General features: G+C 38.7%; 1 long non-coding RNA gene across 1 annotated transcript in view; it reads left to right on the plus strand.

Moving 5' to 3' along the window:
* The window catches only part of LOC114151701 (uncharacterized), a 69,248-nt gene extending 55,492 nt beyond the window's left edge, over positions 1-13,756 (plus strand). The window contains exon 3 of the long non-coding RNA XR_003596988.1: positions 12,669-13,756. This is a non-coding gene — a long non-coding RNA (uncharacterized LOC114151701). The remainder of the gene's footprint in view (positions 1-12,668) is intronic.
* Positions 13,757-16,577: the final 2,821 nt, after the last annotated feature.

Consider the following 16,577-nt stretch of genomic DNA (forward strand, 5'->3'; position numbering starts at 1 on the left):
TGCCTTTTGACCTGCAGAGGCCAGCACCGAGACGGTTTTAGGCAACATATTGGAGAACTAAACAAATTTGCACATAAATGTCCAAATTTACACAAAAACAACAACAAAAAACAGAATAAAACCCTAAATAACTAATTTAGACAATTTACCAGAAAAAAAAGACAGTTGATTTCAGGTCTAGTTACACTAAAAAGTACCGTATTTTCCGCATTATAAGGTGCACCTTCAATGAATGGCCTATTTTAAAACTTTTTTCATATATAAGGCGCACCGCATTATAAGGCGCATAGAATAGACGCTACAGTAGAGGCTGGGGTTACGTTATGCATCCATTAGATGGAGCTGCGATAAAGGGAATGTCAACAAAACAGTCAGATAGGTCAGTCAAACTTTATTAATAGATTACAAACCAGCGTTCTGAAAACTCCGTTCATTCCCAAGATGAATAAACAGCTGTTTTATTATTTTCCCCAAGGTAAAGTAAGTGACGTGGTATTTTCGTGACACAGTTTATCTTTTAACAACAGCAAGGTATAACATATAGTGGAGGGGAACTTTTCCTCGATTCAATAAACGCGTAAAAAACAGTCTGATACTGTTACGGTAAGTCAAACGTTAGTGCAATCACAATATATATCCACTTCCGCACCTTTGATTCGTTCATGCTAAATTCTCTCGCTGCTGCTCTATTCCCGTGTTCTACTGCGTGACTGATCGCCTTGAGCTTAAACTCTGCGTCGTAAGCGTGTCTCTTAATAGGAGCCATTTTGGGGTCTTTACACAAAACCCAGCATGCACCGCGAGCTTCTTCTTCTACGGGGGAAAATGAAGTCGGCGGTTGCTTACCGTAGTTGTGAGACCTGCTGTGGCTCAATATTGGTCCATATATAAGGAGCACCGGATTATAAGGTGCACTCTCAGCTTTTGAGAAAATTGAAGGTTTGTAGGTGCGCCTTATAGTGTGGAAAATACGGTACGTAAAATTGCACTTTTGTGTGTTTTTCAGTATGCTCTACCTGCCTGCTTTCATTGCCCTCAGTGGGAATAAATAAGGTTTTTGGAATTTAATTTATGGGGATTTTTTTTTTTACATTTTTTCTACAGGTTTTAATTGAAATGAAAATGAATGCACCTTTCCTGACATGAAAAGCCATTAAGATAAAAAAAAAAACAACTACTTTTTTAGGGTAAATATTCAAGATGATTTAATTATGAACCCTCTAATTAGATTTTTTTTTATCCAGTACCACCCCTAATCATATCCCAATAAAATATATTAAGATTGGTGTTTGTAAAATGTGGGGCATTAATACTTTTGTAGTCCAAAGGTTTAAGGAAGATGGGTGATTTCCTGGCAAGAACTTTGCTTTAAGGTCTTGTTTGACATAAAGATGCTTGAAAATGTGATGAAACAACTTGAGTTGTGTCTGCTTTAATACATTTACGGTCCTGGTGAGTGTGCGCAAGAGACTGGCTCTAGCTGCCTTAATGCAGCTCGCCTGCCAAAATGCCCAGAGATGGCACAACAGTCCCTGGAAGCGGCCAGCCAGCCACTGAGCTGGCTCCGGCACACACCCACAGAGTAGCACACATGGACTTAGGACACGTATCGTGGTGCCGTTGCACAGGCAAAGGTACATTCTGCTCCTGTGGCAACTTCACAAATAGACTTGTTTTCCTCATGCTGGAAAAAGTGACCTGGAGCCAAGCAACACTCACAACCCGCAGTCCTAACAACCACACCCACCCACTCATCCACCCACGAAATAAGATGCTTATGGCACAAGATAGAGGCAGGTCTGTGGGGGCCGGGGGCTGAGGCATACGCGCTTTGACGGAGAATTTATTTTGGAAGTGTTTCGAGAAAATGCCAGTAAACACATTTTTAGCTATTCGTAGAAAAGAAGGGGGGGAAAAAGACTGAGTGATGTAAATTGTAAATCATACTCCGGTGCTGTTCCCAACGCATTTATTAAGGCGGTCATCGAAGACCCTTTGTGGCAACACTTTGTAAGGCACCTTTGAATCGTCTTCCAAGAGCCGTTCTCTCCCAGGACAGGACACGGCGCTCCGTTCCAGAGCTGTTAGAACAGAGACTTTCCATTGGTGGTTTCACGTCAAGATGCATTTTATGAGAACGCATGCTGGGGATTGGTCATCGTTGTTATTGCAAGATTATTGGGTGCTGCAGTGAGGCACTGGAAAGCTAGATTAAATCTGTGTGTGTGTGTGTGTGTAAGGCCACTGTGGCCAGTTAAAGTACCATGCATGAAGTAAGCATCTCTTTGTATCATGTTATTAACCTTTTTACATGCTTGGAATTGAGTGTTTGTATTTTTGGTGCCACAAATCCTTATAGTTTAGGCTTACAAACATAGCTTTCATGTCTTCAGCACTTAGATATATGTCTATGAAAGTGATACCTGAGAACTGTTTAAGTGAGGTTTAATGTTATACTGGTATTAATGCTAAGATGACCCCTTTTTTGGGCTTATTTTGACTTAAAAACCAAAATTAGCTAACAGAGTGGATTACGTTAATGTTAGCCATCATGCTAGAGAAAGCCAACATGATAACAGTTAAGCTAACATTAGCTTTGTAACTTATTTTGACCTAAAAATCAAAATTAGATTACTGAATGGATTAAGCTCCTGTTAGCCATCTTGCCAGCGTAAGCCAACACAGTAACATTTAAGCTAACACTAGCTCTTTAGCTAATTTGGATTTAAAAGCAAAACTAGGACACTGAATACATTAAGTTAAAATTACTCAGCATGTCAGCCAATAAGATATGACAGCATGTAAGCTAACATTAGCTTTTTAGCTAATGTTAGGTGTACTTATAAGTTATTACTCTCCACTATTTAAATGTAAATTTTAACTGGCATTTTGAGTGGCTGATCATATTTTGCAGTTAGTGGCCTTCTCTACCAGTCCATGATGGTGAGCACATACTGGCTCACCATCAGTGATGATTGTGGTGGGAGACACGCTGGTCACACACTCCAGAACACAAAAAAAATGCTGTCAGTGAGATACAGATTCCCAGCAGATGATTATTTTTCATCTTTTCAAACTTTTTAGACCAAGTTCACGTCATTTTCAAGTCTGGATTTGTTGGCCAAATTTGGGATTGCGCTTACCTTTAGCTTCCTCCGTAGATACTCTACTCTATCTTCCTTCTTTATGTTTTTATTCAGGATGTTGAGAAATTTTACTAGCCTCTCTTCTTACAAGGAACTTACATTATGAAGGTAATTGTAGCAAATCTTTGGTCAGAGATCAGGTATTCTTTTACTTTTTCATGCCTCAGTTCTTTATATCAAACTGAATGCATTTCTCTCAGGTTAATCCTAAAGTATCTTGCAAAAGCCCCCCGGTCATGGTGTAAAATGAGACATCCTAGTTGAGCCAGGTGGTTTTAAATGTTGGATCTTCCAATCCGCGACGTGATTTTGTGAAACCGTTTCAGTGCACTTTTCCTCATTTTGCTTCACACAATCCAAATCCTCTTGGACATTCGATGCGCCCATTTTCAGGAGTGCCTTTTCAGCGCCTTTGAAGGTCCCAGAAATGCCAGAGCGGAGTACGAACTTAGAACAAGGCGGAAAACTGAGCCAAAAGAATGTGAACACATACACACACACACCGCCACACATAACTTTAACGCAATTTATTTGACCTTAGCACACACTTGACAATAATTCAGCTTCCTCCACTTGAGCTCCTTGCGCAAACAGTGCAGCAAAGACTGACAGGAGCAGGAGGAGGAGAAGGAAAACAAACAAATAGGAGGAGACAGGCCATGACGAGATGTTCACCAGATGTTGGGTCTCTTCTCCTCCCCCCCCTCCGTGTTTGATGGCTTCATTGTTGATGCACGTTTCCAATCAGTGAGAGTATGTTTCTTATCGAAGCTAATGTGGATTATTTAGATATGAAATTTAACTTCAAGCAAAATGACATAAGGCTGCTTTCACTGGTTTTGTCCTTGTAATAAATTAAAATGAAATTAGTTTTATTTCCTTTGCGGTTCCAACTTTCAGTTGTCAGCAGGCCACGGAGTACCAAAGTTCATCTTCCAGTAGGGAGTTTAGACCGAGATAAGCTCGTCAAGTAGCACTGCCTCGCTAATATCTGAGCGAGGCTTTTAATTGCAGAGTGAGAGTATTGCAGAGGTCAGCATACACTAATAAAATCTGTTGTTTTTACAAAAAAAAAACCCCAAAAAACAGCTGTGGTTGCAATAAAAGCTCAGAAATACAAATACAAAATACAGTAAATATGTTAACAGTTTAATTGACCGAACAATAATTACAACAAAGTTAAATTGTAAAAAAAAAGTTGATTGTCCCATAATTTTGTATAAGTTTTAAGTGATTTTAAATTTTTGTAATAAAAACAGTTGTATCAAGAACATTTTACAAAATTTTTCAAAGAATTTATCTTGATATGTTACATACAGTATTATGTGCTACCTTACATTTTCTTCCAGTAAGATTTACAGTTCTTGTCTATTAAAATTGATTTATTCTTACCAAAAAAAAAAAGTTTGAATAACAGATTGAAATACCAGTATAAAATGTTTTCTTAATATTTTGTGTAAAACCGAATTTGAATTTGGTTAAGTAAGTTTAAGTAAGTTTCTCATTTTTTCGTAATAATTATATTTTCAAATATCTATAAAGATCAAATTTCCACAAAACATTTATCACCTAACTGCAACTTTAAAACACAAGAAAACCACATTTTAAGTATATTCATAATAATAATAAAAAAGATCCTTACACTTGCATGTAGTTTATGTTACAAACAGAAACTACATTGTTTTCCATCCACCATGAACGCAAGACCTCCTTGGATGGTTGAAGCTCCCAAACAAGGCGCTTCCGGTCTGGAGTCAAGTCTATTTAACTCCATGTGAAATAAACTAGAGAGCCCCCTAGTGGAATGGGGAGAGTGACTCCAACAGTGGCCTTTACTCTGGTAAAGTTTGAGCGAAATTCAGCCTCGGAGCCGTCAGCAAACAGTTGACATATGACAACTCAGAGGACCAATGGGAGAACTTAAAGGAGAATAAGGCAATACAAAATGCCCTCTGCTTTATGGAAATGGGTCACCACAGAAGTAGGGATGGGAACCTAGAACTTGTTCTCAATACTTCACGAATCGTTAAGCTGCCTTTTTAATGAAGCCGCTTATCTGCACCAGTAACGTGTGACCTACTTACGTGATGACGTATTGTACACACTCCGTCTTTTGCTTTAGGAATTAAATTTCCTGTTGATGTCATTAAGGCTGACGATCCTAAAAAGTCCCTGCCAATGTGTGTGTTTTTAAAAAAATCACATCTCAAGGTGTGAGTTTGTGTGAGGCTGCCTGGGGAGACGAGTCGACGCTGTACAGTAGGTGTGAAAAAGATGAAACTTGAGGCCATGTAGTTCACATGAGTCTCTTGCACTAACCTCTATTCAATTCCCTGTTAGTGTTACCACTGGCAACCCTTCCAAAGCCCCCAACAATGCCAACATGTGCCCTTTTTTGGTTACATTTCTCAAGATGTGAGTTTGTCTGAAACTGCCTGGAGAGACGAGTCAAGGTTAGGCTGTAGGTGTTAAACTTAAGGCAACCCAGGTCACACAAGTAAATGCTAACCTCTATTCAATTCCCCGTTTATGTTTTTAACATCAATGACTCTATCAAGTCCCTAACAATGGCAACGTACACTTTTTTGGTTACATGTCTCAAAGTGTGAGTTTGTGCATGACGAGTCCATGCTGGACTGTCAGCGTTAGAAAGATGAAACCGCCTCCTCTGTTCAAGGTCGGTTTTTCATGTTTCACCTCAATGACTTTCTTCACTTCTCTCTCAGACAATTTGTCTTTCCTGTTCTGTCCAACGTGCGCACTTTGACAGGGAAGACGAGCATCAACAGCACAATGACTTGGTTTTATTTAAAGTGAGCACAAAGTAAATCTAGAAAGACAAACTAAACAAGGACATTATATTTCTTGGAGGGCCAACGTCTCCAAGCTAAAAGAGTGACCTCATGTGATGGGAGGTTTCAGAGGAACTATCCGGATCGAATCGGACTTTGGTGGCGCTGTCCCGTCCTCCCCTGCCTGTCCTTCTTTCCTCCCGTCCACTTTTACCTCATAGGCACCTCATCATCGTGCTGCTCGTTACCGGAACTGTTCCGGAAAGTTGCCATACTTGTATAAACCGCTGCAGCTGCAGGTCAAAGACTCTTCTCTCACTTTCCTTGCTTCTCATCTTCATAAAAGGGATTACGTTGCAGCAAGAATTTTCATCTGTAAAGCGTTTTAACACGCTTTTTAAGCTTCTGCGGGACAATATGTCGTCTCCTTTCGACATAGTCTGGGTTCGCTGCAGCACGTTACAAAACCACTAACACCGACGTCAATTTTTACTCACATTTTCACTTCGAAACCACAAACATTTTTAGAACTTTGTATTTTGCGACAGAACAAAACATCATTTACCACTAAATTGTAATGTAGAATAAAAATAATGCTTTCTTTTACAAATCTTAAAAGTGTACCATGCATGTTTTCAGTTTTTTTATTTGTAAAATGTTTTCTCCCTGAAGTTCTCATTTTCAAAACTGTCTCAATAGTTTCATTTGACTGCATCTGCGTTTTTCCCAACGTTCAAGGCTGCTTCAGCTTTGGCTGACGGCAAGCTTCTCTCGCTGCTTCTCTCTCCGCTGCTCAGGGAACGTTGGGACCAGTTTGCTTGTTTTCCTTTTAGTTTCCAGTGGAAGTTTCAGGCAGCATTTTTACGAGTGCTTGAAACGGCACCGCGTAAACAAAAAAAGGCTCCCAAGCATCCATAAGCGTGCTGTTCAGAAATCCATCAGCGTTGCTCAACACCGCGGGGCAATTAGAAACGATGGAGACTCTGGCGAACCAGGACGTTACTGGAGGTTGCCGCTGATTGGGACATGTATCAAAGCTGATGTGAACGCTGTTATTGGCACCATGGTGTTCACCACAGACTCAACCTCAGAAACCTGATCTTGTATTGGACTGTTAGTCAAGATTTCAGAAGAGAAGGAATTTGTTGGTGGAGCAGCCATCTCCTTGGCTTTAGTGTGTGTTCAAAACAACTTCTTTTTAGATTATTTATTTGTTTTTTCTGACATTAATTATTCTGAAATTAAACTTGATATCGCTCTTTTTTGCCCTTGATTTATCAAGAAAGCATTCCTAACTTCTTTATGGCACAACTTGTGTAGGTCTTGGTCCACCCTAAAGCGAAACCCTGAGGTTGATTTGAGCCTTGGCTAGCAGAACTCCGCCAGCATCTTTTAACAAAGTACCAAACCGGACTAATGTGGGGATAACAGGAAGGACAGGATGATTGACTGCACGTGGCGGAGATTGTCCGGCATGAGCTGCATGTTCCGAAACAGGAGGTTTTATTCCAATCAAGTGGACAATTTCAAATTAGCACACATCTTGAAGGAAATTCCAGGAGCAAATTACTGGCAGTATTGCTGTTGGAATGTAATGATGCATTTTTCTGGTTGAGGTTATGGGCAATAGTGAAGAAACGCGCTGCAATTATTTTTAACTGTTGTGTCGTAATTATTCCTTTATGCTGGTGAATGCTTGATATGTTTGTGAGGTCCAAGAGCAAAAACAAATTTAAAAAAAAATTAAATAAGTAAAAAAAGAAGAAAAAGAGATTAAAATAAAATGAAAGACCTAGCGATCTGGTTAGTGAGCAAACCGTTTGCTGACAAAAGGAGTCTACATCTACCTTAATGTCAATTAATAAATGTAACAACATAAAAGATCTCAAAAAGCAAACACATTTTGCCCCAGTCTATAGAAATCAAGAAGAGATGAGAAGCAAAGTATCTGAAGTATTTCTAAAGCTTTGAGGCTTCAGCAACCCACAGTAGCCGTCCTTCCATTACAAATGTGCACAAATCTCTCAGTATTCCTCTAAGGTCAAAAAAACATAATTTTGTAATTGCAGTATTACCAATAAGTAATAAAAGCAAATAAAATCACACATGAATAAGTTTGTCACTAAAACAGATGCCGCGCCACGATCTTCCGACTACTTCCTGTCGTCTTCTTTGTCGTTTACAACAGTGGCAACATCCGGTTCCATTAAGTCGATTTATTTTCGAGATGTCAAATTGCACAATTGTACTGACAGTTGCTATTCTCAAATGGAGAAAATATTAGAGTGATGAACCTTCCCAGAACCAAAATTACTACGAGAGTAACACCTGAAGCACTGCAGGCTCCCAGTTCACATTAATACTTATGATGAAACAGCAAGAAAGAGATAAACGGGAAAGTTCCAAGGCCAAATTCACTCACATTTTCCTAAAAAGACGTCAAATATGGTGCTGATTTTGGGGTGTATCGGTAGAGCAGGAGCCCCATGTACAGAGACTGCCTGGGTTTGATTTCCAACTTTGAGATGTTTGAAGCAGGTCTTTGCTCATTTCCTGTCTGGTTACTGTTAATAAAAGGTCACTATAAAATGGTGGCATAAAATGTAGAGGTGGGCATATTGATAAAAAAAAAAAAATCAATATTGATACCAAGTCTGTATCAGTATCAGATTGTCAGATTTCTTCTTGGTTTTTATTTTTGTATTGTAGTTTCTCGACTCTACAACAAAAAAAACTTTTGTTTTGATTTGTTCTGAAATTTTGATTTCTTTGCACTTTTTAATTTCATAAAAATGGACACAAATCATGTGAATAGGTTATTAAAGTATTTTGTAGACACCTACGAGCTTCTGTTCTAAGTTTCAACTAAACAATTCAAAGTAAAAGTGATAAAAATACAAAAAAGGTCAGAAGTTTGAAGAAAAATCCTAACTTAAATAAAAAGCATCGGTATCAGTATTGGTATCGGCAATACAAGCTCTGTATTTAATTGACATTGGATCGATACCAAAATTTAGTACATTTTTGATTATGTGGACCTGCTTTGCTTTACACAACATGGTGTAATTCAAGGAACTAGTAATTGAATTTGGAAGTGACCTGGTCAAAGTCTGGACTCACATCTGATTGAGTTAGTTGATACCAAAAAGTATTGGTCAAAATTCCTCACAACTCTGTCATTAGAAAAGTGATCTACTGGATTCAGTAACATCTGTGGACTCTCACGGAGCTGATATGACGCAAACTTTAAATTTTTCGTTATCTAATACAACATGACTGCCATTGGTCGACTTCCTCTAGGCTAGCTCAAATTTTACGAGCAGTTAGCATAATTCAGAACAATTAGCCTCTCCTTCCTATGTGTCTCTCTTTGTCACTAACAGGGTGTTTCTGGCTTTCAGTGTTTTTGGTTCCAATGGAAAAGACACACAGGAGAGTCGGGGTGGAGAAAACAGGGAGGTAACTGGAGGTGCTAAACGTACGCGTGTTGCCACTAAGTATCTGTGTATACATGCGTTTAGCGATAGCAAAAAAAGAAAAGGACAAGCAGTCCAGAACAAAAGGAGGGGATTCAGCCAAATCAGACAATTGCTGCAGGATTTGTATTTCCATTTAATTTTTCACCAGAGACAGGATTTGGGGGAGGACCGGTTGAAAGCGTTCTGTTGGGTGTATGGTCCATTTTAAGCATCCCGACTTTGCGGTTAGCACTGTTTCATGATGGTGCAACCAAACTCTGAAAATCCCAGCGCTGTGGTTTAAATGTCATGTTTGTTGATGTGGAAAAATGGAAACAAATGGCAAAAACTAATGTTTTCATAACGCCAGAGCCAATTAGGGTTTGGGTTCCTGCACCTCTCAGCTCAAAAACATTACATTAAACTCAACTCCAGTGAGGACTGCGTGGATTCCAGGTTGGATATGGTTTCTTTAGCTTCTCGTTGTGACGTCTTTAAGAGATTTTGGACTGTTTTTCTCAACTCATAAATCTTTAATGTGTTTGTTGTGAGGGTTAATATTTTCTGAACAGCACCGGTTGATCTAACGAGATCCGAAAAAGAAGGAAGTGGAGGGTTAACGGGAAGAAAGGACAGTGATGAGAGGGCCAAAGGAAGTGGAAGAGGCTTCGCATCTGTCGGGGGTTCACGGTCAGGGTCAGCAGGTTGAACGGTAATCAGGTTTCAGTGTGAGCACATCTCCGCAGCTGACTGAGCGGAGCTTCATTAACTATCATTACATGCATGCACACACAAATGCTACACAATTGCCAGCGTGCTTAGCATAATCAGCGTCCTATCCCAGTCACTAATCACTATCTGTGGCCCTGCAATCACTGTGGCAAAGGCTTTAGCTAGTCCAGCGATGGATGAGTGGTGATGTCATCAGGATGTTATCATCTGGTTGGCTAATGACAGGAAGTTTGCAGGGCAGGGGCCATAGCCCTTAGGGGGTGGCTTGTCTGTTCCTTGAAGCATCATGCTGTTGTGTTGCTTAAAGGGAAGGAAGGTAAACCTGTTATATATAAATATGATTACAGATGTTGAGCTTAGGATGGTGTGAAAAGTCTGCAAATTCATATTTAAGGCTAGTTGCCATTTAACTAAACCTAGCATTAGCAGTTCAGTCTATTTTGTATGTTTTTATCGCACATCAGGATTCTAATAAACAGTGGTGATACTCACATGAATGGAGCCTTCGACTAGCCCCTCTTTCTGCCCCCCCACCGTTCTACAACCTATTCAAATGTACAAAATCATTGTTTTGTGTCGCTAACTAAAAGGTTAGTGGTGCTAACACTTAAGCACTAAGCATAACGCTTCCTCTAATGCTAAAGAGCTAAAGCTAGTGGAAGCTAATGCTACAGCGCTATGCCAATTTGTGTTTAGTAGAAGCCAATGCTAAAGTGCTACATTCATAATGTGAGGAATCTCAATTTATATGTACATTTTTGCATATTTATTTAACTACACCTGTGGTTGTTCATTCGTATGAGTGTTGTAATTTTCTGCAGACTTTGTTTGTTTGTTGTATTCTTGCCTTTTACTCAATAAAGTTTCCTGAAAGGAATTGAGAGAGTATGTGAGGAGAGGAAACCATCCAATCCTAAATAAAAGCATGGATATAAACGACTAGCTGCTTGAAGAATTTAGGAACTAAAATTTTAACATCGATGTTGAACTTTATTGCACTGAGTTTGTACAAAACATTCAAGTGAATTATCACTTTGGAACCTATCTGGGAAAATTAATTTAGGGGTCGCCCAAGAGTTAGCCAAAACGCTACAGCACCAGACAAAAAATGATCTCAGCTAATAGAACATTAGTTGATTATCTGATGTGTGCTCATCACAGACATTTTAGCTCAAATCCAGTCTGATATTTTGAGAAGTGCATTTACAGTAACCTAGAAAAGTGCAGTTAGAATAAATCTCACCTATGACACTTTATACACAGCACTTTTTTCTACTATAATCCAGAATATATCTGCGACACAAGTTCAGTTTAAAAGGAGAACTTCTGTACTTGCTTGCCAAATCTTTAGAGATCCCATAAACTCATCATAATACATTGCCAACGTCCTTGTTTAAACAAAACCAGAACCTTTTTTTGTTGTTTGTTTTTCCAAAATCCCCACTGTAGCTTTACAATAGAGCCACTCATTTTGGCAAAGTTACTGCCTTTATTATTTCCAGAGTATTACGAAAATAGTGTCATGTCATAAATCTTACTAAATAAGCAATAAACAATGAGGCCCAATAATGAGCCCCGTTCAAAACTCTAGTCATTGTGAAATGCAGCACAGCAGATATTTGAATCAGGTCAGAGTACTATGAATGCACTTGTTTGTTTTTTTGTAGATTATCAACTTTTGATTTCTGAACTTCAAAAAGTGTGGATTCTTATCTATCAAAAGTATTGCTAAAGCCTTATCTCATTTTCCTGATTGTAATATAATCTTTTTATCTTAGAGGGTCCAGAGAGGGGCACACACTGTAGAAGGGTGGTACTCTAAAAATCTTTAAATACAATGAACAGTGGGCCAAAGCTCGAATAACAAAGCTATTTATTTAACCAATCAAAACGCTTGGATCTGTTTAGCATGAGAAAACTATGCAGTAGATTTTTGTTTGCTGCTGTTTCTTAAGGCACAAGCTAATTTGTCTAGTCGAACAATTAGCCTATTTGGCTTAGTAAGCTTAGCTGTAGACAATTTTTAGCTTCGTAATGCTAACTTCGTCTTAAAGTCAAAATTATTGAACCATTATAGACTTCAACTCGCAAATGACTGTTTTTTATCTGAGGCTACTTTTTCATAGTAATAAATCACATATACTGTACATCAACCTGCCAATAGGACTAGAGATAGAAATTAGCCACTTTGCTATGACCTCATATATTTGCATGTAAATGTTCTTATGTAATGTCCCATTTAAAAAAAAAAGAAGCTTGAAACGATCAGGAAAAAAATATTACTAGTCTATAAAGACTGTATATGAAAGCATACATAGTCTATAAAGACTATGCCTTCAGCTTCATTTGTGGTTTTTAAATGACTTGTGGCAGCTCAGAGAGAGGCCTCTCTAAGTGGATCTGTGACAGGACTGTTTTATAAAACAGGATTAATCTTAGGAATCCACAATACGTAATAACGTACACCAAGAAATGTCATCACGTACCATGTTCTAGCTGCCAACTCATTGTAATGCTTGTTTTTTTTTTTTTTTCCAAAGGAAGAGTCCTGATGGAACATCTCTCTGTCTGTGAGGTCAGCTGAGATTAGTCAGCAAACGGCACTCTTCATCATTCCTTCCTGTCTGGATGATTAACAGGGCGGAGTTCAGCCTTGTATATTTTACTTGAGACCAGAAGTGAAATATTTATAACTCTTACAGAAAATACACGGATGAGTCCCAAAACTTCAAAAACAATTTGAACCAAGTTGCGCCTCAGTACTGGGAAAAGTTCACTCACTTACACTTTTTTTTCTACAGATTGTGTCAAAAAAACCCCAAAAAACGGCTACCACCCAAAAGTAAGCATAGTAAGTAAAAACGTGTAAAACAAAGTGTTGAACTACGAAACATCCCTTTTGAGTAAATCCAGTTTTCCATGAATGTAGTCAAGTGAATGATGAAAACACTTGTAACAATTTGAATCAATGTAATCTTGAAGCACAAAAAAGGAATTTGTTCTTCAGCTGTCGACAGTGGACTCAGCTACAGTTGTGTTAGCTACCGCTTGCGAGTTTCCGCTACAAAACCACTAAAGAAGAGCCAGCTACTTACATTTGTTTAGTTTTGTTTTTTTTGTGTGTAGTAGTCTTTAGGATACCCTGCAGAAAAATTAAATTGTAAAAGTATAACAAGTCAGACAGGCTAATGATTAGTCGCTAGCAACTCCAAAGTTAGCCTCTGTTTCAATTGCTTCCTGCTGAAACTGAAAGGTTATTTTACCACTTATTGATTAACATGGACTAAATTTGCGACAGTTCAAGCCCTTAAATTAGGTGACTTGAACTGAATAATTGTATGCTGACCAAATATTTTTTAAAACAGTTTGAGATGTATTCTATTTATTTATTTCTATTCTATAAAATGCCTCAAGCATTTTCATAAGCCATTTACCACATCTATCTGCTGTAACCCATCTTCTAAATAATCAACTACGATGAGAAGAGAGAATGTAACACATTCTCATTCAGTCACAATTAAAGTTTGTCAAACTTACTTTATGTTTCTTTAACTTTGCAACTAATATCAACTGGGATAAACTTAATTTGATTACTTGTGATTAAATAAAGCAGTGTGTTTAAGTTGGATCACCTGTTCACTTTTTCAGTGTATTCTAAATGGCAACTATTTCTAAGAGTTGAAGGCCATTTAGTTTTGCCAAATAATTTATTGCCAACGTTTTAGCGGTTGGTAATAAAAAGAGCCTTTAATCTGGCTCTTTTTCATATTCTGCTCAAGTTCAAGTTATTAACGGTTTAGAAAGGGCTCTTTACTTTCTAGATTCAAACAATGTAGCAAGTACAATATTTTGGGGATTTGGGTTAATAGTCACCAAAAGACCTCATCTTGTCTTGAGCTCTTTTCCTAGGCTGTACTTTAAAACCAGTCATAAAGTTGGTAGGAGAGTTAAGACGGGACTTAGGAAACGAGAACAGGACTAAGACAAAAAAATCTGATCACAATTATGCTACATTGTGATCTGGCTTTGTGGCATTAAAAACCCCCTTTATTAAAAGAACAATCAAAATATGACTTTCTGACAGATGTTGGGTATTCACAAAAAATATATAAATAAATAAAAAGAACCTGAAAAAGTTACGTGTGAAATACTCTCATGGCACCCGGTCCTGACTTCTGGAGAAGTTAATACTCGCTTAGGGCTGCAATTATTTTTTCTTGAACCAGCCCTTTTTTATTATTTTTTAGTATTTAACATATTATTTCGACAGGCTAGAATTAACTCGATTTCCCAACACTGGACTGGTTGGTGTTTTCAGCTCTATCTTTAGCCACATTTTACTTCATGACGGTTTTATGAAGCAGTTTTGGGCTTTGACCTGCCAGACTGACCCCTATATGTACGCATTAACTATCACGCCACTGTTTAACTGTGGTTTTAAATGAAATCATCCAACGCCCTAAACACACGCACAAAGCCAACTGTCCATCAGGATGACTAATGAGCAGCTGGTTGCATCACGGTCAGCTGGAGCTGTCACTGAGAAGGCGGGCGGCTTCAGACGCCAAAACTATGACACGGACTGGCAGGAAGGGATAGAAAAGACGGACCAAGACGTGGAATCGACGCAGTTTGCATTTGAGAATGAAAGATGAGCCTATTGGGCAGGAGAATGAGTCTGGAACATGCCAGCAAAACATGTAGACGAGATGAGCGATCTGGTTTTTGCTCGAAGCCTCTGGAGGTTTCCTGAGTGAGGAAGGATTGGTAGAGGCCAGCAAGGAGAGGTGGAGGTCTGCCTCCCATAAATTCCTAATTCCTCCTCCTTCTCCTCGCCTGCTTCCCTCTTCACATGTCACACTTTCTCACCGAGATGACATCTTGACAGCCGATTTAGTTCCAGTTAACTTATCAGCTTCAAAATACTACATCCCCTTTTTTTTCTATTTTATTCATGGTTTCGGTTGGTTGTGTTATTTATTTCAAGTTTTTTTACTACTTTTGTTTTTGACTGTTGTGTTTTATGTTAGATATTTAGATGTCTTAAACTTCCAGTAAATGTTAATCAAATTTTTAAAAAATCTCCAAAGCTCATTATTAGATAACTGCATTAAAGAGTGAGATGTTGAGGTTACCAAATCTCCATAACAACCATAAGATTGTAATTGTGTGGAGTGGATATATACACCAGGAGATTCGAACGGAATGCTTGGGAGGTAAACGGGTCAACGATGAATCCAAAGGATCCAACAACGACTCAACACACAAACTCAACCTCATTCCATATCTAGAGCCTGAAAACAGCCTGGCAAATGAAGACAAAGAGAAAATTTTTCCATCATCCCTTTAGCCCCCACATCTAAAGAAATGGTGTTTACTCAAATCTAACCGAGTTTGGTCTGAAACAAAAAGTGAGTTTGTGGAAATCCACCTGTTAGTTTTAGTAAAGTCCCAAAAATCCTTATCAGAGAGAATGTCGTTGTGAATTCTTTGAAATACCAATTGATTTCAATAAACAGACATTTTTCACTCGACTCAAAATCAACGTCCTTTCAAAGCCCGTCTAAGTCCAAAGACATGTTGACACATAATTGATGACTCAGGGCTCTGAACTGTTTGAAAAGATTAATTAAGGAGGAATGGTCAAGTATTTTTCTCTCTAACCAAACTTGTGGAATATTAAAGAAGTGATGTTTTCTTGGGGGGTGAAGGGATGTGACGTTTTAGCAGCAGGATTACGATCTACTGGTGCATGCGTTCAGTACAATATTTCTTGATGTGGGAGGGTTGTTTTTGTCACTTTAATATCTGTACTCCAAGGTCAGAAGAAGAGACATTAAAAACTTTAATTGTATATAATGGATGCACAATCTTTTTTTTTTTTTTTTTACCCCTCCAGGGGGTCTTTTGTGGGCTCTAGTGTCCCTTACATGAAAGTAGGCTGACAGGAAAGGGGGAAAGAGCAACACGTTTCAACCACCAAACCTTGAGTTTTCAGACACAACCTGAAGTAGCAATGCAAGAGACTGTGAAGAGAAAGGGAAAGTAACGGCTAACTTTGAGGATGATTTATTTTCTTATGCTCAGCTCCTGCTAACTGATATGTTTAGTCACACTAGTCTACCTATTGAGTTTTATTTGACTTTATTGAATGTTATTTGTTCAGCAAAGGTCTGCTCAGCAGGCTTGTTCTCTGCTTCTTCTCACACATTTTCGAAGATTTGCACCCCGTGTAGCGTCACGTTGCTTTTTTTCACCAGATATTCTCTCTGCTTCTATTTTCTGATGAAGGGCAAAGCGTGAATGTGAAATGAGGGTCTTGACAAGAAGGACAAAAGCATTGCTGTTGAGATGAAGCAACTCTGCAGATACGGCTAGGACGGGTGGGCAATCCTGGTCCTCAAGGGCCGGTGTCCTGCAACTCTTAGAAATCTCCCTGGTCCAACACA

The sequence above is a fragment of the Xiphophorus couchianus genome, chromosome 10 (assembly GCF_001444195.1).
Source record: "Xiphophorus couchianus chromosome 10, X_couchianus-1.0, whole genome shotgun sequence".
Taxonomy (NCBI): Eukaryota; Metazoa; Chordata; class Actinopteri; order Cyprinodontiformes; family Poeciliidae; genus Xiphophorus; species Xiphophorus couchianus.